Genomic DNA, 23543 nt, shown 5'->3' with positions numbered 1-23543 from the left:
ATGATGATTAGTTTAAGAATTCATTCAAAGAAAGGGCTAGGAAACCACTATAATCATCATTATCATAAGTGTCATCATCACTGTCTCTTTTTTTTTTTTTTCTTTTACAGCTGTGCCTGGGGCATATGAAAGTTCCTGGGCCAGGGGTCAAATCGGAGATACAGCTGCTGGCCAACGCGCAGCCACAGCAATATAAGAGTCAAGTATCTGTGACATATGCTCTCAGCTTGTGGCAATGCTGGATCCTCAACCCACTGATCAACATCAGGGATCAGACCCACATCCTCATAGACACTAGTCAAGTTCTTAACCTTGAGCCACAGTGGGAACTCCATAATCACAGTCTTTCTTTTTACATTATCCTAGTTCATTCTGTTTTTCTTGGGAGCTACAACTAAATGTCTACAAGATAAATGTGATTTTTAAACACTCAGTTGCTTGCAAGTACCTACAAAATGACCACTCATAGGAAATTATGGCAAAACATCTATTTTTAATGCCTTATGTGTACAGTGAGATCTAACCTGATATAGTGTCCTGCGACAATAGGAAGTGCCAGCATCACATGATAGTCAAATTCCTGTTGAGCTTCTTCAGGGAGGTTAAATAAGCAGTAAGGTTATAAGTTTTGAAATCATCATATCTAATTCTGAAATAATTCAGAACTTCCTTTTGGCCTTAATACACCATCTATTGGTTCCTTTTTGGTTGCTGTTTTAAAACAGGCCGTGCAGTGCTATGAGCTGCAGCATGAGAGTAGCAGTTAAAGTGGTGTCTTTTCCTAGAACTGAATCATCTGGATTTAAGTCCTAGCTCTCCCACTTAATAGCTTTGTAACTTCTTCTCCGTACCTCAATTTCCTCCTTGGGAAAATAGGAGAATAAGAGGACACACCTCGAAAGGTTATACAATGATAACTGGGTCACTTTGCTGTATAGAGAAATGGACAGAACATTGCAAGTCAACTATAATAAAAAATTTTTTAAACTGTTACTAAAAAAAAAAAAAATTCCCTTGTTGAGAAATCTCCTGAAGCAAGTTTCTGAGCTCTTCCCCAGACATCACAAGCTCTATACAGGGACTGGCCTTTTGGTCTCTAGCACTGGCTCTCCTTTCTCCTCTTCCTTCCAGAGGACCAGAAAAGGACAGGATCCATCATTAATGAGAACCTTTGAAAGCATCTCACAGTTGATCCAACCAGCTCTCCCATTTGCTTTTTTTTTTTTTTTTCTTTGTGTTTTTTAGGGCCCACCCACAGCATATGGAGATCCCAGGCTAGGGGTTCGAATTGGAGCTGTAGCTGCCGCCTATGGCACAGCCACAGCACCACCAGATCCGAGCCGTGTGTGCGATCTACACCACAGCTCATGGCAATGCCAGATCATTAACCCACTGAGAGAGGCCAGGGATGAACCTGCAACCTCATGGTTCCTAGTCAGATTTGTTTCCTCTGAGCCATAATGGAATCCTTTTTTTTTTTCTTTTTCTTTTTTTTCCATTTGTAACTATAGACATATTTAAGGACATTTAATCCCAGAATAGGGACTTGGTGCTGGGCTGGCTCTTAATATCCAGAATCTTCTCACTGGCTGGGATGATACATGTTGAAGTGAGGCTGGCACAGATGTCTGGTCTCCCTGCGATCATGCTGAGGGAATGGCAGTAGCGTGTTCTTGGGCTCCTCTGTCAGGAACTGCCGTCCCCAGCACACCTTATTCTCTGGTGGCATCTCTGAGATGCTGGATCAATATCTGAGCAGTTTTCATTAATTTTCAGCTGACTCATTTTTCAAACTTAAGCCATTTAATTCTCACAATTTAAGGAAGTACATAATGTTATTTTCCTTTTACAGATTAAAAAAAAAAAAACAGGTAGGGAAAAAGAAAACAGATAGAAGCACCTTGCTAACATTTACAAGCAGATGAATGCTGGAGATGAGAAATGAAGGTGTTTTGATCCAAAGCTCTTAATCTCTGACTTCAAAGCATCTATTTCTAAGTTTCTTAGAATTTCATTATAGTCAAGGTGTGCATTATTTCTGCAATCCGATTTGGGCTTGGTGTCCAGGACACACTTGTTATTAAATCGTTGGTAATTTTTGTAAGTGTTTCATTTTCAGAATCTTCTATTCCTTTATCCATGTCTAAAACTAGCTTTAATGTACAGATATTTTCTGGACTAATGGAATTTATCAATTATGTTTCCTCTATTCTGGCCAACTTGGTTCCAACACTTTTTGTAGACTGTTGTGTAATACAGAGAATGATGGAAATGTAATTTTTGAAGAGTACATTTATGTGCAAACGCTCTCTTCTTGGATTGTGTTAAGAAAAAAGTTTTTTTTATTGCTGTGGGGGGATAACATTTATAAACTTCTAAAACTTAGGAGGGTCAAAAAAGTATATTTTGATAAATGTACTTTTTGAAAACTCTTCCCTGTTCTACATTTTTTCTATGTGTCATTGTTTTTCCTCTTTAAAATAAAACTGTTATTCTGCTGGTATAATGAGTTGTCAAGAATATCACTATTGGAGTTTCTGTCATGGCACAGTGAATGGAATCCAACTAGGAACTGTGAGGTTGTGGATTGATTCCTGCCTCATTCAGTGGCTTCAGGATCTGGCATTGCCGTGAGCTGTGGGGTGTTGCTGCAGACATGGCTTGGATCTGCGTTGCTGGGTTGTGGTGTAGACTGGCAGCTGTAGCTCCAATTTGACCCCTAGCCTGGGAACCTCCATATACCGCAGGTGTGGCCCTAAAATGCAATAATAAAAAAAAGAATGTTGGTATTGATATACTTAGTATCCACAATCAGGAAAATTTATGATTTAGTGGGTCCTTCATGCTTTTTTGTCCTCATGGTTGTTTTCTTCCATAAAATTATTAAAAATTCTTTTTGATAGCATTGGTATATAATCTCTACAATCCATTGTTATTAATTTTTTTCTTCTTGTTTTAAAGAAATTGAAAATTGCAGGCTCCTAAAACTATCTTGGGCTCTAGTCTGTGCCTACTATGCTTCATGGGCATCCTCCTGTCAAATAATATGGGGCCTAAGAAAACTGATCCAGATAGGATAATATCCCAAGTTGATCAACTAAGAACAGGAATAAATAGTTGTGTTTTTGTTGGGTTTGAGGTGACTACATGCTATTATCCTCTATCCTATCCTATTTATCTCCATTCTCAAATGTGTACTCTACTTAATCAGATTACTCGTTCTATGTCCATGGAGTTTCACCATGTTTCTGTTGTTTTTATCACTATGATTAACACATATTGGTTTTTTTTTGTTTGTTCTAGCTCAACCTGGGGTATGAAAGTCTAGCTAGAGTCAATCAGATACCAGCTGCTGCACAAGCCAGATCTGAGCCAATCTGGACCAACACTCATGGCAATGCAGGTCCTTAAACCACAGAACAGGGCCAGGGATCAAACCCACATCCTCATGGATACTAGTTGGGTTTGGGTTCATACCACTGAGCCTGAAGAGGAACTCCTTGATTTACATTTTGTACTCTTTGTCCTTCATGTTCTCTGTTCACTTAAAAGGTATGCTTTCAGGAGTTCCTGTCGTGGCTCAGTGGTTAACAAATCTGACTAGGAACCATGAGGTTCTGGGTTCAATCCCTGGCCTTGCTCAGTGGTTAGGAATCCAGCATGCTGTGAGCTGTGGTATAGGTTGCAGAAGTGGCTTGACTCCCATGTTGCTGTGGCTCTGGTGTAGGCTGGTAATTACAGCTCCCATTCAACCCCTAGCTGGAGCCTCCATATGCCATGGAGCAGACAAAGAAATGGCAAAAACAAAACACAACAAACAAAGTCTGCTTCTATATAGCTCTGTTTTGTCGAGATGCAAATTCTTTCTCCACATATCTTTTACAATATTCTCCCCCTTCCCTTCAGCTTCTTAGGTCCCTATTCAGGATTCAGAGAGGAAATCCCAAGTAAATCTGGTTTATCCTTGAGCTAAATAGGCTAAACTTTGGTCATTGCCCAATCTAAGGAGTAACAAACTCTCCCAGTCAGGCATTATCCTGGTACAATCTGCTGTGATTTAAAAGGGGGTGGGAAGGTAATGGGATGAAAATATGGCATCTGATCATATTTGTTTAGCGTGGACTGTTAGCCAAGCATTTTGAGGAAAATATGATAGTATCTAATCATACATTACCTAGACATTTTAGATAAAGTTGACTTGCTTTCTATTTTTTACTAGCTTATTGAGATATTATTAACATCAAACATATCTAACTATAAGGTATATAATTGATGATTTGATACAGATACCTATTAGAAAATGTGCATCAAATAGTTTAATTAATACCCACCCATTAATGACATTGTGTATGTGCGTGTGGTGATAACATTTAAGATCTAACTCTCTTAACAACCTTCAAATATATAATACCTTTTTGTTAGCTATAGCCCCCATGCTGCACATGAGACCCTCAGAACTTACCCATTTTATACGTGGGGGTTTGTATCCTTGAACTAATATCTTCCCTTTCCACCACTCAACCCCTGGAAACTGCCACTCTCCTGTTTCTGAGGTTGGCTTTTCAGATGCTGCATATAAATAAAAACATACACTTTGTCTTCTCCATCTGACTTATTTCACTTAGGCTTCATGTTCCATCCATGGGGTCCCAGAAGGTAGGGTTTCCTTCTTTTCTATGGCCTAATAATGTTCTATTTCATGTATATCTTGCATCTTCTTTATCCACTTATCCTATGATGAACATTTATGTTGTTGTCATATTTGGTTCTTGTGGGAAGATAGTGCAATGAATATGAGAGGAAAAATATTTTTAAGAGGGAGAAGGGTGTACAAATGGTGGAATAGCAGGATGTAAGGCTCACATACTCCCATAAATAGATTGAAAATAGAACTACATGTGTAAGTATTGGCACAGAAAATTTGAGAAAACTGACAAAAGAACTCAAAATTATGATAGAACAAGAAAGATGTTACACAAACAGATAGGATAAGAGAAAGAGGAAAGAAGAAGAACAAGAGAAAAATAAGAAAAGGAAAGGAGATGGGACTGCTCTCCCAGGAGGGAGCTGGAAAGAGGAATAGCTCCTACACCCTAGCAAGTTCCCCCAGCAGCAGGAACATACACCAGAAAAGGGGAGGAACTCTAGACAGATGGCGTGAGGCAGTTAAAAAGGAAATGGTTCTCCACAAATGGTCATGCTATAGGCAATGGGCAACTGTAGTGGGTGCCAGCAAGTGTTGGAAACTAAAACGTTGACCTTAGTGATCAGACCCAAAGAGGGAGCTGGAGCTGGCAACATGGGGATAAAAAGAGGATTGGCCGTGAGGAAATAGCCTGGAGGGACTAGAGTATAGGGCAACCACAGTGGAGAGCATCTAAGCAGAGGCAAGACCAACCACAGAAGAGCCCATTCTTGAAAGGAGGGCTGGCTGCCTGTGCCCACTCCTTGCTGATCAGGGAAAATACAGGGATCTGAAGAGGCTCATGCTAGTGGTGCCCAGTCAGCCCCAGAAGAGATGCCAGTGGCAGTGCCCATTCCCTGTGAGACCAGTAATCTTCTCAAGCAAGGCAAGCATAGGTGTCTTAGCTCTACCCAGAGACCCTTCAGACACTTGCACCAGCATTGCCCAATCAGCACCAGAAGAGCTGCCAGTGACAATGCCCACTCCTATGAGAGGGCTACGAGTGTCTGCATCCTGCCTGAGATATGGGCTCCCCGACTGGAGAAAAGCACAAGTTGCAGGGTCCCTGCCAGTGGCCCTGCAAAGGCCCATATTAGTGGCACTCATTTCACACCAAGGAGCTGGGAAAGGCCCATTAACACACCTTCTAACCCATAGCAACTACAAAGGCATTCCACCCAGCAGTAAGGCAGGGGAAGGGACCACTAGAAACACACATCCTTCAGCTACAGAGAAAGCCTGTGAGCCATAATTAGGGAAAGCCCCCGACCCCTGAGGCTTGAGAGAGAGATCCCTAGAGTGGCCAAGCAAGGGGAGTGCTAGCAGAACAGTGGCACCTACTCCTATACCTACAGAGAGAAGTGGAGCCTTCCAGGCAAAGGGAGGGGGCAGCAGAAGAGACTGCTGACATAGCAAGCTATGAAAATTAGCCCTCAAAGCTACCTGCTCTCAGGAGGGACTGTAATAGACACTGCTACCCCTGCAAGCTACAATAGCAATCCTTCCAGTGGTGAATCACTGCCACCTACCTCACAGACCCATATCCTTTGCAGCCACCCAGCTACAGGAGAAGAAGTATGATACCATGACTCCCAACACACGCTCTGGGTACACATGAAACATTACCACCCCTCAGAACTCCAGGGCTCTCCATACCAACAGTAAAGGGGAGGATAAGCAGAAAGGTAGACACTGAGATGACAAAGAAGCCACTGTCAGACAAAGGAATGAGACGAAAACATACAAAAACAGCTAAATGATGAGGAGATGGGCAATTTACCTGAAAAGGGATTCAGAGTGTTGAGAGTAAAGATGATTCAAGATCTCGGAAAAAGAATGGAGACCCAGATGGAGAACTTAAAGAAATGTTTACCAAAGAGCTAGAAGATTTAAAGAACAAGATGAATAGCACCATAGCCAAAATGAATAATAAACGGGAAGGGATCAATGGTAGGTTAATGGAGGCAGGGGAATGAATAAGTGAAATGGAAGACAGAGTGGTGGAAATCACTGCTGCAGAAAAGAATAAAGATAAAGGCATGAAAAAACTAAGGCGAGTCTAAGAGACCTCTGGGACAACATTAAATGTACCAACATTTGCAACATAGGGGTTGCAGAAGGAGAAGAGAGAGAGAGAGAAAGGGCCAGAGGAAATATTTGAAGAGATTATAACCAAAAATTTCCCAAATATGGGAAAGGAAACACTCACCCAAGTGGAAGCAACACAGACAATTCCATACAAAATCAACAAAACAACATAAACAGAATTCTACAAAATAAACCCAAGAAGAAACACAGCAAGACACATACAAATCAAACAGACAAAAATTACGTTCAAGGAAAAAATATTGAAAGCCACAAGAGAAAAGCAACACATCACATATAAAGGAACCCATATAAAGATAACAGCGGTGTTTCATCAGAAAGTCTACCAGCCAGAAGGGAGTGGCAAAACATATTTGAGGTGATGAAGAGGAGGAACTTTGAACCAAGAATACTCCACCCAGCAAAGCTCTCATTCAAAGCTCTGGGAGGGAAGAAAGCAAACGTCCCATGTGCAGAGGACATGGCTGTCTAGAAAATCTCAGGGTAGCAGCAAAAACACAGGTAGAAGGACAGTGGGCTTGGCAAGCTCATGTGCCAGGCCACAGGCTCCTCCATGCCATGACGGCTGCATGGAATCCAAAGGATGACACCACACCAGCTACAGTCACACCTCAGAAGATAAGGTACTTAGGCATGAACATATTGCAAGGTGGGTAGGACTGCAGGCCAAAAATTAAAAAATGCTGGTAAAAGAGATCAGAGGTCCAAACAAACACAGAGACACCATGTTTGCAGATTGGAAGACAATGCAGTACAATGTTTTCCCAAATAAAATGGCCTCATTGAATGAAAAACTTTTGTTCTGCCAAAGACTGTTTAGCAGATGAAAGGATCACTACAGATTGGGAGAAAATATTGGAAATGGTGAGTTCTGGAATATAGAAGGAACTCCAGAGAGTCAACAGTGAAGAAAGAATATTCCAATTAGGATGTCAGCAAAGGACACACCTGGACACTCCCCAAGAGGTTATAAGCACATCTGGCTCATAAGCTCACATCATCAGCCTTGAGGGGAATCAGCTCAAAGCCACATGAGATGCCACTACACAGCCATCAGAACAGCTAACATAAAACAGCGACCACATGGCAGACTGGCAGGGACCTCGAGGATGTGACCTGGGAGCCCTCAGCCCCTCCCTGACCCGCCCCAGCAGCTTGTCACAGAGAGAACAAGACCCAGTGGCCCCATGCCTGGGTGTTCACCCCAGAAATGAAAGACACTGTTTGCAGCAGCCTGTTCCCAAGAGCCCCTGAATGAAAACATGGTGTAGATGTGGTCCAGCCCCACCCCTGATGTGTCAGCAGCTTCAGGGTGGAAGCCTACAAGGGGTAGATGACCATTTTTGTGGCCTAAACATAGCTTCTCTCCATCAATGCCAAATAGAAATGCAGAGACAGAATTGGGGCTAACGGAGAAAAAATTAGCTTTTGTTGCTTTGCCAGGGAGAGGAGGCCACAGCAGGCTAATGCCTTAAAGACTGTGCTCCCTTTGGGAGAATTGTGGGGTGTTTTGCAGAAAAAGTCAGGAAAAAAAAACAGGCTTTCAGATAGGAGTCAGGATTGGGGAAAACATGCCTTCTTCTCTCTTTAGGGGAATCTTTGTCATCAACACTGGTGTCAAGAGATCTCGGCATGATCGTGATGGTGGTCTTCTGGGTTATTGCCTAGAACAACAGCACTTGGGAAAGGGCACATTGATCAGAGATTAGAACAAACCAGGGAAATCCCTGAAAAACATCAAGTGCTAATCATCTTTACCCCACAGGCAGTTGTGCTCAGGGTGCCTCATCTTTACTTATCAGGGATTGTGTTTAGGGTGCAATTAAGCCCGAGAGAAGGACAAGGAAGGACTCTAGGCTGTTCAGTTTGAAAGCCTGCCCAGTTGTCTGTGTCAGAAGGTGACCATGGACCAAAGGGTCCCAGCTGCAGCCACTGGGTCTGGTCCACCAGCCAGTGAGCTGGTCCTCAAGTACCCCAAGTGGTGGGGATGTCAGTCATAGCAAAGAAGGGATATCCCAGGAATGTCACGGATTCAGAAAAGCTTTTCCAAGCCAGCTTTCTCTAATAACTGCATATGAAATAAAAGAGCCCACTTTGACTATTTGTATGGCAAAAACATTCCCTTTAATACTCAGTTAGATACTTACAAGTATACGTTTGGTATGTATAGAAACCTGGCTGAGGCATTCGTTGGAGCCTGGCTTTCTGGTGCTCCTCATTTTTGTTTGAGACCCCATTTCCCATTTCAAAGTTGAATTTGTCAGAGATGAAGTTTACTAATGCCATTGTGTGGTGGGCCAGTGTGCTGCTTGAGAGCTGAATTCCTCTAGATTTTAGCCCAGACTTGCTTTAGCTCTCTCTTACATGTCTCGGCTCTCCCAGTGGCAGCTAGGACACCACCCATGCTCAGATCACTGAATAGCCAGTTCTCATTCTTGTCCCTGGTTAAGCAGGTTTTAATGAATGAGTGGGCTTCCCTATGGGACCACTGCATGGCGTGCGGACTCAGCCTCCACCCCCGTGCATTAAATTTCTCAGTCACCTGAGAAAACCGAACCCAGCCAGGAGGAATCTTGTCCCTTTTCATCAGAGCAAATGCTCTCAGGTAGTACTTTCATCTTTATCCCAACCAAATTATATTGAGGCAGCCAAACTGAGGAATGGCATCAGATCACCATTCTACTTCACCACTCAGTCCAGACTGCAGTCTCTCTTCTAGGGTACCATCAGATGGAATTAAATACTTGAGCACAAAACCGAAAAAAAACCGAAATCCTAGCCAGCCAAAAGAGACTCACAGAATTACAAATGAGGTCTCCCTAAAGAAAAATTTCCAAATGGGAACCAGTTTCCCCAGATGGACAAGGTCGATGGGGCCCACCAAGCCCTGGATCTTGGTCCAAATTGACTTCCAAGTCCCACTAAGCCTGGGACCTTAGTCCAAGAGGTGCCTTACAGATGGGGTCCCACAAAAGGGAAAAACCCAAACTGGAACTAAAGTTTGCCCAGATGGACAAGGTCCAGGGGGCCTCAGAGTGCATGTGGCAGGACTTACCGAGATGCTGGCAGAGGGGTCACAACATCCCAGGTGATCCTATTCTCCTTCCCAAACAGGTTTCTTGGGAAGTGATAGGTTCCCAGGAGGATGGAGACACAGACTCCCACCCCAACATGTGGCTGTTCACATTGGAGACTTGCTGTGGACAACCCTTCCTAGAATGTGGATGCTCAAGGTGGGCAACAAGAAACAACGCCTTGTGGAAAATAAATTCTACATAGATTAACCACCTATAATGACTAACTGACCTCTGTCATGGGACTTGACCCCCTACCCCTCCCTTGACCTTCCCCTCCTCCTCCTTCATTGTTCCTGCCACAAGTTCCCTCCATGAACTCCAACCACAAATCCTTTAGAAGACCAGCACCTCCTCACAGTCAGAGCTGGTGCCCTCTAGAGCTCAGTCTGTCCAATTCTGAGGCCTTAATAAATCTCTCTTGCTTTACCGACTTGGTCTTGTGTTTTCTTCCCTCAGCAAACTTAGCAGGAATTTGGGATCTGCAATTAATGGAAGGAAAGAACCCATATAAAGATTACAGCAGAAATTAATAACTTAGAGACAAAACAATTGAGAAGGTCAATGAAAGTATAAGTTGGTTCTTGGAAAGGATCAACAAAATTGATAAACCTTTAGCCAGACTCATCAGGAAAAAAAAAGCAAGAGTTTTCAAATCAATAAAATTAGAAATGAAAAAGAGGTTACAAGTGACACTGCCGAAATCCAAAGGATCATGAGAGACTAGTATGAGCAACTGTGTGCCAAATTGTATGAAAGACAGCCACAGTTTCATCAATGGGAAGAGTGGTCACTGGGCACAGATACACAAAGATCCAAGGGACATAAATAAGACAACTACTGTGATGTGAGAGACACAAGTGGAAAGGGCTTTGTGCTCTGCCCCCAAGCTATAGTTCTTTAGGGAAGGCAAGATGACCAAATAGGAGATCAACAGGAGGAAAAAAATAAGCAGACAGATGAACCCACTGTTGGCTTAAACAAAGAGACCAAGGGTATGAGTGTCCATGCAGACAAATTTCAGTAAAGCATACAAGTCACACATGAAGTGATCTAAGACATGGGACCACAGAAGAGCAGCCCAACAATAAGAAGAATCTGAATGGTTGCATGGAGAAATCCTCCAGTCCAGGCCCCTCCCAGCAGGACAATACACAGCCTTTGGCTCATGATGGTTGTGTAGAGCAGAGGTCTACAGATGGCCACGTAGTGGTCACCATCCTTAAGATAATCTCAGTAGCACCAAAAATGTGTTCAGCATGGATTTGAGCCATGCACCCTATAAAGGAGATACTTTTCTTCTTGCTAAGGGCGTCCACAATCAGCTTAGGAGCTGAGGAAGAAGAATAAATTGTGTCTATCAAGGAAAGGTGGGTCAGGAAGAAGTACATGGGGGAGTTCAGAGCCCGGCTGGTGGTACGAGTAACCACAATGAGCAGGTTGCCTGAAAGAGTTATCATGTATACAACCAAAAACCCACCACAAACACTACGTTTTGCATTTGAGGATTCTGGGTACAACCGATTAAAATGAATTCGGTCACATTCCTTTTTTTCTCCATTTTTGTGGTATGGTTGAAAGAATGCTTTACCTAAAAAAAATAAAAGAAAGGAAAAATGAACCACAAAAGGATGAAATACTTTAAAACTCTGCCTTTTAACAGTACTCTTATAATTTCTCAGATGATTCCTTCTCTTGTCAAAACTGTCTAGGAAGTGCTACCTCAAAATTTCTCTGAGTTAACTCTCTTAGGTTATTTTTTTAATTCTGGACTCAAAATTATTTTTATAAGACATATGAAAACCAGAAGAAAGAAACTACATCTCCTTCTGTCTTTGTAATCACCAAAACTCCCTTGACTATCAATGTAATGGAATAACGTAGTGATTAGAAGTTATAATTTTGGAGACGAACAAGACTTTAAAATGCATTTGTGAAGTAACCAGAAAAAAAAGATAAAATGGTTTGCATTTTATAAGCATATAAAAATAAAGTAGGTAAAAATTAGTGAATGTTACTCAATTCGTATTTAAAGATGCTAGGTTTTATACGTGCCATTTAAGAATAAAATTCAAATTTTAAAAATTTCTTATAAAATTTAATATAGGTTTTGTCTATTGACAAAGAGGTGATGCAGAAATAAATTATTATACTTAGACTTTTACTCCCAAATGAGAGATTATGTGTAAACTTTATTTTTTTAATATTTTCAAAATCTATAGTTTTTATTATTAATTTTATGGTCAGAAAATATAATTTCCATGTTTTGTCTGAGACTCCTCAAGTTGAAATACTGAAGTTTTAAAGTGATTGGGATAGGTATGGGAAAACAAACATAGGGAAGTGGACATTAGCACATTGTGAGATCCAAAAAATATTCTCTGGATATAATTCAGTTAGTTGCGCTAATGTATTGAGGAACTTGTTGTTATCAGGTCACCCAATGGACATAGAGTGAGGGCTTGACTGGGTAACAAGGGCTTGAGAAGATCAGGGCAGAGGGTGAGGCTGCCCTGATTGCCCCCTGGATCCCTTATAATCATCCTAAATCCCATCTTTAGTCTACCAAAGATTATTGATGTCTGATTTTAACTTATACAATTTATACTGACAGCCAATAAGTCAAGCCTGGATAATCAAGTAGGTCAGTGGAATGCAAAGTCTATTTCCATTTACCTGATGAGGAGATACACATAGTATTCAAACTTTAAGGTAGAATATTAAACTAAATATTGTCAGTATTAATTTTCACTTTTCCTAAACCTAAGATTCCATTACTCTCTTTCTGCTTATGCATTCTGAAAACCACAAGGCAGTGAAGTGTAAAATGAATTCTCTTGTTACATGTAGTCAATAATAAGGCACATGGAAAGGAAACCTCTTCTGGGTGATCCCACAAGGGCTTCATTGAGATGCTAGCATTAGGGTTCCAAGCCCCAGGAGAGGGGTCCCCTTTCTGGACAGTCCATTGCATCAAAGAATCCTTCCAGGAACAATAACACTGAAGAAGAAAGTTGAGTGCACTTCTAAGTGCCAGACCTCCTCTAGAGAAGATGACCCCTGGGAGAATCAACAACCGAAAATCAGACAAAAATCCCAATCTTGATTTATTCATCCTCATGATTTCACTTATTATTTCAGATTCTTGCAAACCTTGAGGCGGTTAGAATATGTTTTTAAAACAGTTCTCTTGCACTGTTTTCAATGGCTCCTTTCGTCCCACGCAACACAAAAATGAACCAAACAAAACAACTTGGTCTATGTCAGAATCAATGACTTTGATGGCCTTTGTTAATTGAGAGACCCAAGCACGGGATTATTTTCTTTTTCATCTTAGTCCAAAGACCAGTAGAGTGCCTGTTACCATTTAAATCCTCTAATATCCATACTTCTCCAAAAAAAAGGACAAATGGACAAAAGATATGATATAACAAAATAATCTTTTTTTTTTTTTTTTTTGGCCATGGCTGCAGCCTCAATCCCATGCTCCAGCAGTGATACAAGCCACTGCAGTGACAATGCTACATCCTTAACCAACAGCACCCCAAGAGAACAGCAGCAAGATAATCTTGATATTCCACAAAAAGGCATTCAGACTGCAATTGAGAGGCAAGAACCGCAGCAGACAAACTTCTCCCTAAGCAAAGAAACCTTTGTTGCTGTCCATATTCCATATACTCAAACACTGTGAAATGCAAACTTTAAGTATAAATCTGCTTTTTCTCATTTCTGTGGAGTGCAGAGATGAATTTTTTTACACCATGTAGTTGCTATGATACATGTTCATTGTGGTTGAATTTTGCACTGTACTAGGCACTATACCAAGTACTTTACATGCATTACTTCATGGAGTCTTCAAAGCAATCCTATGAGGTTGTACACTCTTGCCTGTACTTTAAAGGAAAGGAAATTGTGGTCACAAGAAGATAAATGTCTTGCCCAAAGTCATAATGATAAACTAATAGAGAAGACTACATTCAAATTCAGGATGCCTGTCTCTAGTTCTTTGGTGCTCAGTGCCTTGCCAGTAGAAACACAGTTTCCTTCTGGGAATCAACAATGCCAGAATTTTAAGAACAATCCTATGAGGTTGTCACAATATTATCTTTATTTTAAAGGGAAGGGCATCAGTGACTAGAAGTTAAATGACTTGCCCTAGACATGACAATAAAAAAGACAAGATAAATAGAGGAGACTATATTCAAAATCATTGTCTCTTTCTAGCTCTTTGAACTTATTGTCTCTCCAGTGTACATCCAGTTTAGAAATCAGCAATGCCAGAGTTTGGAAAAACCACCACAAATGACCAGGCATGATCCATGGCAGTTCTTTTGCTAACCTATGAAATGGAATGTAAATTTGTTGTAACCAATGAACTGGAATGAAATGGAATGTAACATCTGTAACTTATCAAATGTTGATGAGTTCAAGGGTCTATTGGACAAGACCTAGAATTTTGTACACAAAAAACCTAGCACTTTGTATTTGATCATCTCAAATGCTCTTTAAAGATAGGGGAACTGGGGTCCAAGGAGGAAATTGATCAGTAGTAGAAACTGGTCAGTAGTACACAAGAATCCAAGTCTTCTGCTGGCCAAAACTGATTTTATTTTCCCACTATCACATCTTATCTCCCTTCAGATGCCTTAAGACCAGTGTATATAAGGGGAAAAAGAGAATTAACTTTTATGTCCTACATTCAGAAATATCTTTCTGAACTCTCAGGAAAAGGACTGTCTGAGGTCAGGGATGCAGAAATGCAGCCATATTGCTGAGACCCCACTGACTGCAGCAGAAATAAGATCTTGTCTTGTTAGACCAACATCCACGAAGGTCTGAATAGAATCAGAATAAAATAGTCCTTGAGCCTGGAGTATAGTAAAGATACCAAACCACAGCAGAGGGTTTTTTTTTCTTTCTTTTATTTTATTTTATTTTATTTTTTTGCTTTGTTAGGGCCACAAACATGGCATATGGAAGTGTCCAGGCTGGGGTCAACTCAGAACTGGGCCTACACCACAGCCCCAGCAACCCCAGATTGGAGCCATGTCTGTGACCTACACTATAGCTTACAGCAATGCGAGATCCTTAACCCTCTGAGTGTGGCCAGGGATCAAACATGCATCTTCATGGATATTAGTCAGGTTCATTACTGATGAACCACAACAGAAAATCCTGCCCCCCTTTTTTTAATGCTATATTTTAATCCATTTCCTTTTTGGGATCTCAGTTTTTGAGCTGAATTCTTCCTTTGAAAAATAGAATCCAAATGCTCTCCTTCTTCTCTCTCCCATGTTGACCTGGAAATTGACTGAGGAATCTGTAAAGCCTAAACCAATTCCTGATTAGCCATAGATAAATCCATATAGAGTAAGGAGAACAAATATTTCTGCAAAATATCCTAAAACATCTCAAAGTATCTCCCATCAAATATCAGAAAGTTATGCTTTAATGATTTTAACTACAAAACCCTGGAAGAAAATGAAAAGGTGAAAACTGGGTCAAAAGTCAGCAATTCTAGGTAACTCACCATGGTGACATCTGTAGCTAAGGAGAATTTCTAATGTATCCAGGAATAAGAAATAACCATTACATTTAAAATCTTATCAAGTGTATTCCTCAAGTCTCCACTGACTGGATAGAGCTACAGGAAGCAGAGAGTATTAAGGTGTCACAAGATTATTTAAATGGACTCAGCAAGTATTTTCAAAGTCCCAATGCTTTGGAAATTCAAGTCAAAGGAAAAGAAACATCCATGTTGAATTTGAAACCCAAAGTCCCTATGTGCTAATGGAATTTTTCTGATATTTAGCACCTAGGCTGTGGTCATAGAAAAAGGGACACAACTATCTCTATTATTTAATAAGCCCTTCTTACTCAGCTCTCAAAATAAGAAAACAGCTTTTTTAGAAATCTTAGTGGTTAGGGAGACTACCGACAATGTCAAAGGACCCATTTGTCTATCTAAGGTGTTACCCTCTCAGGAATTAATTGTCTTTGGGTTTTTTTTTTTTAAGATTTTGCCTTAGAAGAAGGTATTCAGGAGACTCTATCCATGAACAACACATCTTCACCTGATTTGTTTATTTCCCTGCACTTTAATGTCCTAACAGCCCGCATTCCTGGTTTGGAAAACCATGTGAGAAAGCACTCCTTACATAAGCCCTTGGGTATCATGAACTGAGACATCAAGGATTGCAAAAGCTGTGTGAACAACCCATGTGGTTTCATCCAGGGGGCATACCCCTGAGAGTTGTTCCTCACTGATTGATGCCACCAAAAGAGGGTGAGGTCCTGAGTCAGTCTCTCAACTCTACTCTAAACACATCAGGGTAAACTCTATTCTTAGGACAGAACCACATGACTTGTCATATTTTCAGGAAGTGTGCTATCTAGAATTGGAGACCAAATTCTAGTGCCAACATTTCTGGTGTAGAAATAGAGAAGATAGATTTTATGCCTTCCCATGGACTTTTTTAGACTTTTAGGGATTCTACTGGCCATTCAATGAAATCTACCTGGGGAAACAGAGTTCTTCAAATTTCTTCACACATCAATAATATCCTCAGGACAGTGGAACACATATTGTAGCGAGTATTCTACAGCCTAGAGGAGAGGGTATAAGGCACATGTTATATGAATTGATGAAGCTATTCTATTTAAATATGGGGTTAAGTGGTGAATAAAGAACTGGAAAAAAATAGAAATAATAACACCCGTCATTACTGTGTACTAGGTCCTTTATTCAATCAACAGAGTATATCATTATAATTGATTTTCACATATTGAACCAACTTTGCATTATTGGGATAAATCTCACGCATTCTTGGTCTATAATCTTTCTCAGCATTTGCTCTATTCCCTTTATTATATTTTGTTGAGAATTTTGTGTCTATAAGAGTCATTGGCTATGCATTTCTTGTCTTATATCTTTGTCTAGTTTTGAAATCACGGTTATATTGTTCTTATAGAATGAATGTGGAAGTATTCCCTAGAGTTCTTTTTTTGGAATAGTTTGGATAGGATTGGTGTTAATTCTTCCTTAAATGTTTGATAAATTTTACCAGTGAGTCCTTTTTGGCCTGGGTTTTCCTTTGTAGAAAGTTTTTTTTATTAATAATTCAATCTTTATTTGTTGGAATTATATTCATATAGAATAAAATAAATCTCACCATTACTTCACACCATACACAGAAAGTAACAAGAAAATTTTTTGAATGAGAAATAAATGTGTTAATGGTAACTAAATTAATAGAAATTCTATTTTGAGGAGTTCCCATTGTGGTGGAGTGGTTAACGAATCTGACTAGGAACCATGAGGTTGCAGGTTCGGTCCCTGGTCTTGCTCAGTGGGTTAAGGATGTGGCTTGGATCCTGCATTACTGTGGCTCTGGCGTAGGCCAGTGGCTACAGCTCTGATTAGACCCCTAGCCTGGGAACCTCCATATGCCACAGGAGCAGCCCTAGAAAAGGCAAAAAGACAAAAAAAATTCTATTTCGACCTTGAGGCAGACCAGTGTTTTTCAGATATGACACAATAAGCATGAACCCTGAGAAAAATGAAAAGTTAAAATTGGTCAAACCTTGGCTCATCAGGTGAAACTATGTTTAAAAATGAAAATGCCAATAGCAGATATTGACAGAACATTGTAAATAAACTATGATAGAAAAAAACAAAATCTTTTAAAAAAAAGAAAATGCAAGCCATAGACACAGAGACTTGGAGAACATTTTACACATGTGCCATTTAACTATATGGCTAAGAACCTGTGTCTAGAATATATAGAATACTTACAACTCAGGAATTAAAAAAAAAACAGCCCATATTTTTAAACTGTGCAAAGAACTTAAACAGTAACATCACAAAAGAAGATACACAAAAGGCCAATAAGAAGATGAAAACTATGTTCAACATCATTAGTGATCACAGAGATACAAATTGAAACTGCATACTACATACCCTCATGCAGAGCTACAATGAAAATAATTAACACTACCAGGTCACAGGGATATGGAATGTCTGATTTCCATTTCTTCATATGGCTTCAGATATCTCTCCACATGTTTTTAATGCTGCCCAGAATTCCACAATGATCAGTTCATGAATCCCAGAAGTAACTGTAATCTGGGTTCCTGAACATTTGCATTCCCTTCTAAGAAATATGAAAAACAACTTTTTAATTTTTTAGATTTTATTGACTTTTAAATCATTTATTTTTATATATGTATTCTACTGTAGAGCATGGAAACACAGTTACATATACTTGTATACATATTGTTGGTTTACAATGTGGTATTAACTTCTGCTACACAGCAAAGTGATTCAGTTATACATATACACATATCCATTCTCATATAAACTATCACAGAATATTGAGTAGATTTCCCTGTGCTATAGAGCAGGTCCCCATTGACCACCCATTCCATAAGCAATAGATGGATTGGCAGCTTGGGAAAAACAACTTTTGAGTCAAGAACTTCAAAATGGCTGCCATTAATTTTATGCCATTGCTGATCGAGCTTTCGAGCAGTCATTAGTGGGCATCCAGAAAAAGTTTAATATTCAAGGTAAAATAGAAGCTCTTTCTGTGATACAATTCAATCAGGAAACTACATCACCATTTGAAACTGACAGTGCTACTGCCCTGAACTTAGCCAGAACCCAGGTTGGGACTTGAACCCATGTTCCAGGACTAAAATCCAGCCTAAACACAGATTGGAATTATCCCCACAGCTTTAAAGTAGAATCACTCACCCTGCATCTGGACTACTGAGGTTCAGGTTCTTCATGCCTCTGCACAGAAGGAATTCAGCAAGAGACAAAGTAATAGGCAAGAAATAGATTTATTAAGATAGGATGATCATGAGAGATTCAAGCAGGCAGGCAAGGAGTCTCTGCCTCAAGGATTTGGTGGGCTACAGTGTTTTTCACCCAAAGGAAGTGGGGGTTGGAAAAATGCTGCCTCTTTCTCTTTCTTCGAGTAGCAGCTCCTCCTTGGTGTCTGGTCATGGTGCTCATGTAACTAAGCAGATAGGCAGTCCTCAAACTCCTGCCCTTGGTCTGAATCTGAATGCAGACCTCACCCAATGACCTGAGGTTTATCTCATGCCTCCACAAGTCAAGCAAGCCTGCCTTGTTCTGATGGCCTTCTTGAGCAGTTAGTAACTTACAGTGATCTCCCAAAGTCCCCTAGGCACTCCTCTATATCTACAGTCCTTTTTGGGGGATTTCTATAATCACCTCCATCCCTATCATTTCCATACACTGCAATTTTGCCACCTTGCTGTGCACATGACATTCAGTTTTCTTTTTTTTTTTTTAAAGTTATAGCAGTTGTTGAAATAGTTTTTTTTTTTTTATTATTTTCCCACTGTACAGCAAGGGGGTCAGGTCATCCTTAGATGTATACATTGCAGTTACAGTTTTTTCCCCCACCCTTGCTTCTGTTGCAACATGAGTATCTAGACAAAGTTCTCAATGCTATTCAGCAGGATCTCCTTATAAATCTATTCTAGGTTGTGTCTGATAAGCCCAAGCTCCCGATCCCTCCCACTCCCTCCCCCTCCCATCAGGCAGCCACAAGTCTCTTCTCCAAGTCCATGATTTCTTTTCTGAGGAGATGTTCATTTGTGCTGGATATTAGATTCCAGTTATAAGTGATATCTTAAGGTATTTGTCTTTGTCTTTCTGGCTCATTTCACTCAGTATGAGATTCTCTAGTTCCATCCATGTTGCTGCAAATGGCATTATGTCATCCTTTTTTATGGCTGAGTAGTATTCCATTGTGTATATATACCACATCTTCCGAATCCAATCATCTGTCGATGGACATTTGGATTGTTTCCATGTCCTGGCTATTGTGAATAGGGCTGCAATGAACATGCGGGTGCATGTGTCTCTTTTAAGTAGAGCTTTGTCCGGATAGATGCCCAAGAATGGGATTGCAGGTCATATGGAAGTTCTATGTATAGATTTCTAAGGTATCTCCAAACTGTTCTCCATAGTGGCTGTACCAGTTTACATTCCCACCAGCAGTGCAGGAGGGTTCCCTTTTCTCCACAGCCCCTCCAGCACTTGCCATTTGTGGATTTATTAATGATGGCCATTCTGACTGGTGTGAGGTGGTATCTCATGGTAGTTTTGATTGCATTTCTCTTATAGTCAGCGATGTTGAGCATTTTTTCATGTGTTTGTTGGCCATCTGTATATCTTCTTTGGAGAAATGTCTGTTCAGGTCTTTTGCCCATTTTTCCATTGATTGATTGGCTTTTTTGCTGTTGAGTTGTATAAGTTGCTTGTATATTCTAGAGATTAAGCCCTTGTCTGTTGCATCATTTGAAACTATTTTCTCCTATTCTGAAAGTTGTGTTTTTGTTTTCTTTTGGGTTTCCTTTGCTGTGCAAAAGCTTTTCAGTTTGATGAGGTCCCATGGGTTTATTTTTGCTCTAATTTCTATTGCTTTGGGAGACTGACCTGAGAAAATATTCATGATGTTGATGTCAGAGAGTGTTTTGCCTATGTTTTCTTCTAGGAGTTTGATGGTGTCCTGTCGTATATTGAAGTCTTTCAGCCATTTGGAGTTTATTTTTGTGCATGGTGTGAGGGTGTGTTCTAGTTTCATTGCTTTGCATGCAGCTGTCCAGGTTTCCAGCAATGCTTGCTGAATAGACTTTCTTTTTCCCATTTGATGTTCCTGCCTCCCTTGTCAAAGATTAATTGACCATAGGTGTCAGGGTTTATTTCCGGAGTCTCTATTCTGTTCCATTGGTCTGTCTGTTTGTTTTGATACCAGTACCACACTGTTTTGATGACTGTGGCTTTGTAGTATTTCTTGAAGTCTGGGAGAGTTATGCTCCTGCTTGGTTTTTGTTTCTCAGGATTGCTTTGGCGATTCTGGGTCTTTTGTGGTTCCATATAAATGTTTGGATTGTTTGTTCTAGTTCTGTGAACAATGTCCTGGGTAATTTGATAGGGATTGCATTGAATCTGTAGATTGCTTTGGGTAGGATGGCCATTTTCACAATATTGATTTTTCCAATCCAGGAACATGGAATATCTTTCCATTTCTTTACATCTTCTTTGATTTCTTTGATTAAAGTTTTATAGTTCTCGGCATATAGGTCCTTTACCTCTTTGGTCAGGTGTATTCCGAGGTATTTGATTTTGTGAGGTGCAATTTTAAAAGGTATCATTTTTTTGTATTCCTTTTCTAATGTTTCATTGCTGGTATACAGAAATGCAACTGACTCTGAATGTTAATCTTATATCCTGCCACTTTGCTGAATTTATTAATCAGTTCAAGGAGTTTTGGGGTTGAGTCCTTAGGGTTTTCTAGGTATAGTATCATATCATCTGCATACAGTGACAGTTTGATCTCTTCTCTTCCTATATGGATGCCTTTGATTTCTTTTGTTTGTCTAATTGCTGTGGCTAAGACTTCCAAAATGATGTTGAAGAGCAGTGGTGAGAGTGGGCATCCCTGTCTTGTTCCAGATTTGAGTGAGAAGGCTTTCAGTTTTCCCCATTGAGGATTATATTTGCTGTGGGTTTATCATAAATGGCTTTGATTATATTCAGGGATGTTCCCTCTATACCCACTTTGGCGAGGGTCTTGATCATGAATGGATGTTGAACTTTGTCAAATGCTTTTTCTGCGTCTATTGAGATGATCATATGATTTTTGACTTTTTTTTTGTTAGTGTGGTGTATGATGCTGATTGATTTGCGTATGTTGAACCATCCTTGTGAACCTGGGATGAACCCAACCTGGTCATGGTGTATAATTTTTTGATATGTTGTTGGATTCGGTTGGCTAAGATTTTTGTTGAGAATTTTTGCATCTATATTCATCAATGATATTGGGCGATAGTTTTTTTTTTTGGTGGTATCTCTGGTTTGGAATGAGGGTGATGGTGGCCTCATAGAATGTCTTTGGGAGTATTCCTTCTTCTTCAACCTTTTGAAAGAGTTTAAGGAGGATGGGCACCAATTCCTCTTTTTATGTTTGATAGAATTCACCTGTGAAGCCATCTGGTCCTGGACTTTTATTTGTAGGGAGTGATTTTATGACCTCTTCAATTTCATTTCTAGTGATCGGTCTGTTCAGTTGGTCTGTTTCTGCTTGATTCAGTTTTGGAAGCTGTAAGATTCCTAGAAAATTGTCCATTTCTTCCAGATTGTCAAACTTGTTGCCATACAGTTGTTCATAGTATTCTCTTTATGTTTTTTTGTATTTCTGCTGTATCCGTTGTGATTTTCTCCTTTTTCATTTATAATTTTGGTGATTTGGGTTCTTTCTCTCCTCTTTTTAGTGAGTCTGGCCAGGGGTTTGTCAATTTTGTTGACCTTTTCAAAGAACCAGCTCTTGGTTTTCTTAATTGTCTCTATTGTTTTTTGAGTCTCTATTTTATTGATTTCTTCTTTGATCTTTATAATTTCCTTCCTTCTGCTGACTTTAGGTCTTTTTTGTTCTTCTTTTTCTAATTCGTTTAGGTGGAGGGTTAAGTTGTCAATTTGGGATCTTTCTTCTTTTTTGAGAAAGGCCTGGATTGCTATAAATTTCCCTCTGAGCACTGCTTTCGCAGCATCCCATAGATTTTGAGAGGTTGTGTCTTCATTATCATTTGTTTCAAGGTAGTTTTTAATTTCTTCTTGATTTCTCTTGACCATTGTTTTTTAGTAGCATGTTGTTTAGTTCATGGGTAGGTTTTTTTTCTTTTCCATGTTGGTTTCTAATTTCATGCATTGTGTCAAGAAGATACTTGAGATAATTTCTACGCTCCTAAATTTATTGAGATTCGCTTTGTGTCCCAATATGTGGTCGATTCTTGAGAATGTTCCATGAGCATTTGAGAAGAATGTGTATTCTGCTTTTTTTGGATGTAGTGTCCTGAAGATATCAATGAAGTCTACCTTTTCTATGGTTTCCTTTAGGATCTCTGTTGCTTTATTGGTTTTCTGTCTAGAGATCTGTCCATTGATGTGAGGGGAGTATTTAGGTCTCCTGCTATGATTGTATTCTCATCAATATCTCCTTTATGTCTGTTAATATTTGTTGTATGTATTTGGGTGCTCTGTATTTGGGGCATATATGTTGATGATAGTAACATCCTCTCCTTGGATGGATCCCTTAATCATGAATAGTGTCCTTCTTTGTCTTTCTTATGTCTTTTGTTTTAAAGTCTATTTTGTCTGATATGAGCGTTGCGACTCCTGCTTTTCTGTCATGTCTATTGGCGTGAAATATTTTTCCCCACCTTTCACTTTCAATCTATATGTATCTTTTGTCCTAAGGTGAGTTTCTTGTAGGCGCATATTGAAGGTTTTGCCTTTTTATCCACTCAGCCACTCTGTGTTTTTGATTGGGGCATTCAGCCATTGACATTTAAGGTGATAATTGATAGATGATTATTTATTGCCATTTGAACCTCGTGTTCCAGTTGATTTATGGTTCTCATTCTTCCTTTATTTTTTTTTTTTTTTTGTTGATGGTCTCCTGTATTCTGCATTGGTAGTTTATGGTTTTGATGACTCTTTTTTATTTTTTCTTTTTTAATTTTATTTTGTTTGAAGCATGTTCATGATTAAATCTGTATGCTGGCTTATTTGTAGTGACTGCTCTCTGATTGCTGGTTTCCTCAGTCCTAGTTCTTCCTCTTCCTCTTTTTTTTTTTTTCTT

At 39.8% G+C, this 23543-nt stretch overlaps 1 pseudogene; it reads right to left on the bottom strand.

The window, feature by feature from the left end:
- Positions 10655–11425, bottom strand: LOC110259560 (annotated as a pseudogene).

Source organism: Sus scrofa, chromosome 2 (assembly GCF_000003025.6).
Source record: "Sus scrofa isolate TJ Tabasco breed Duroc chromosome 2, Sscrofa11.1, whole genome shotgun sequence".
Taxonomy (NCBI): Eukaryota; Metazoa; Chordata; class Mammalia; order Artiodactyla; family Suidae; genus Sus; species Sus scrofa.
This window is presented reverse-complemented; position numbering and strand designations above follow the sequence as displayed.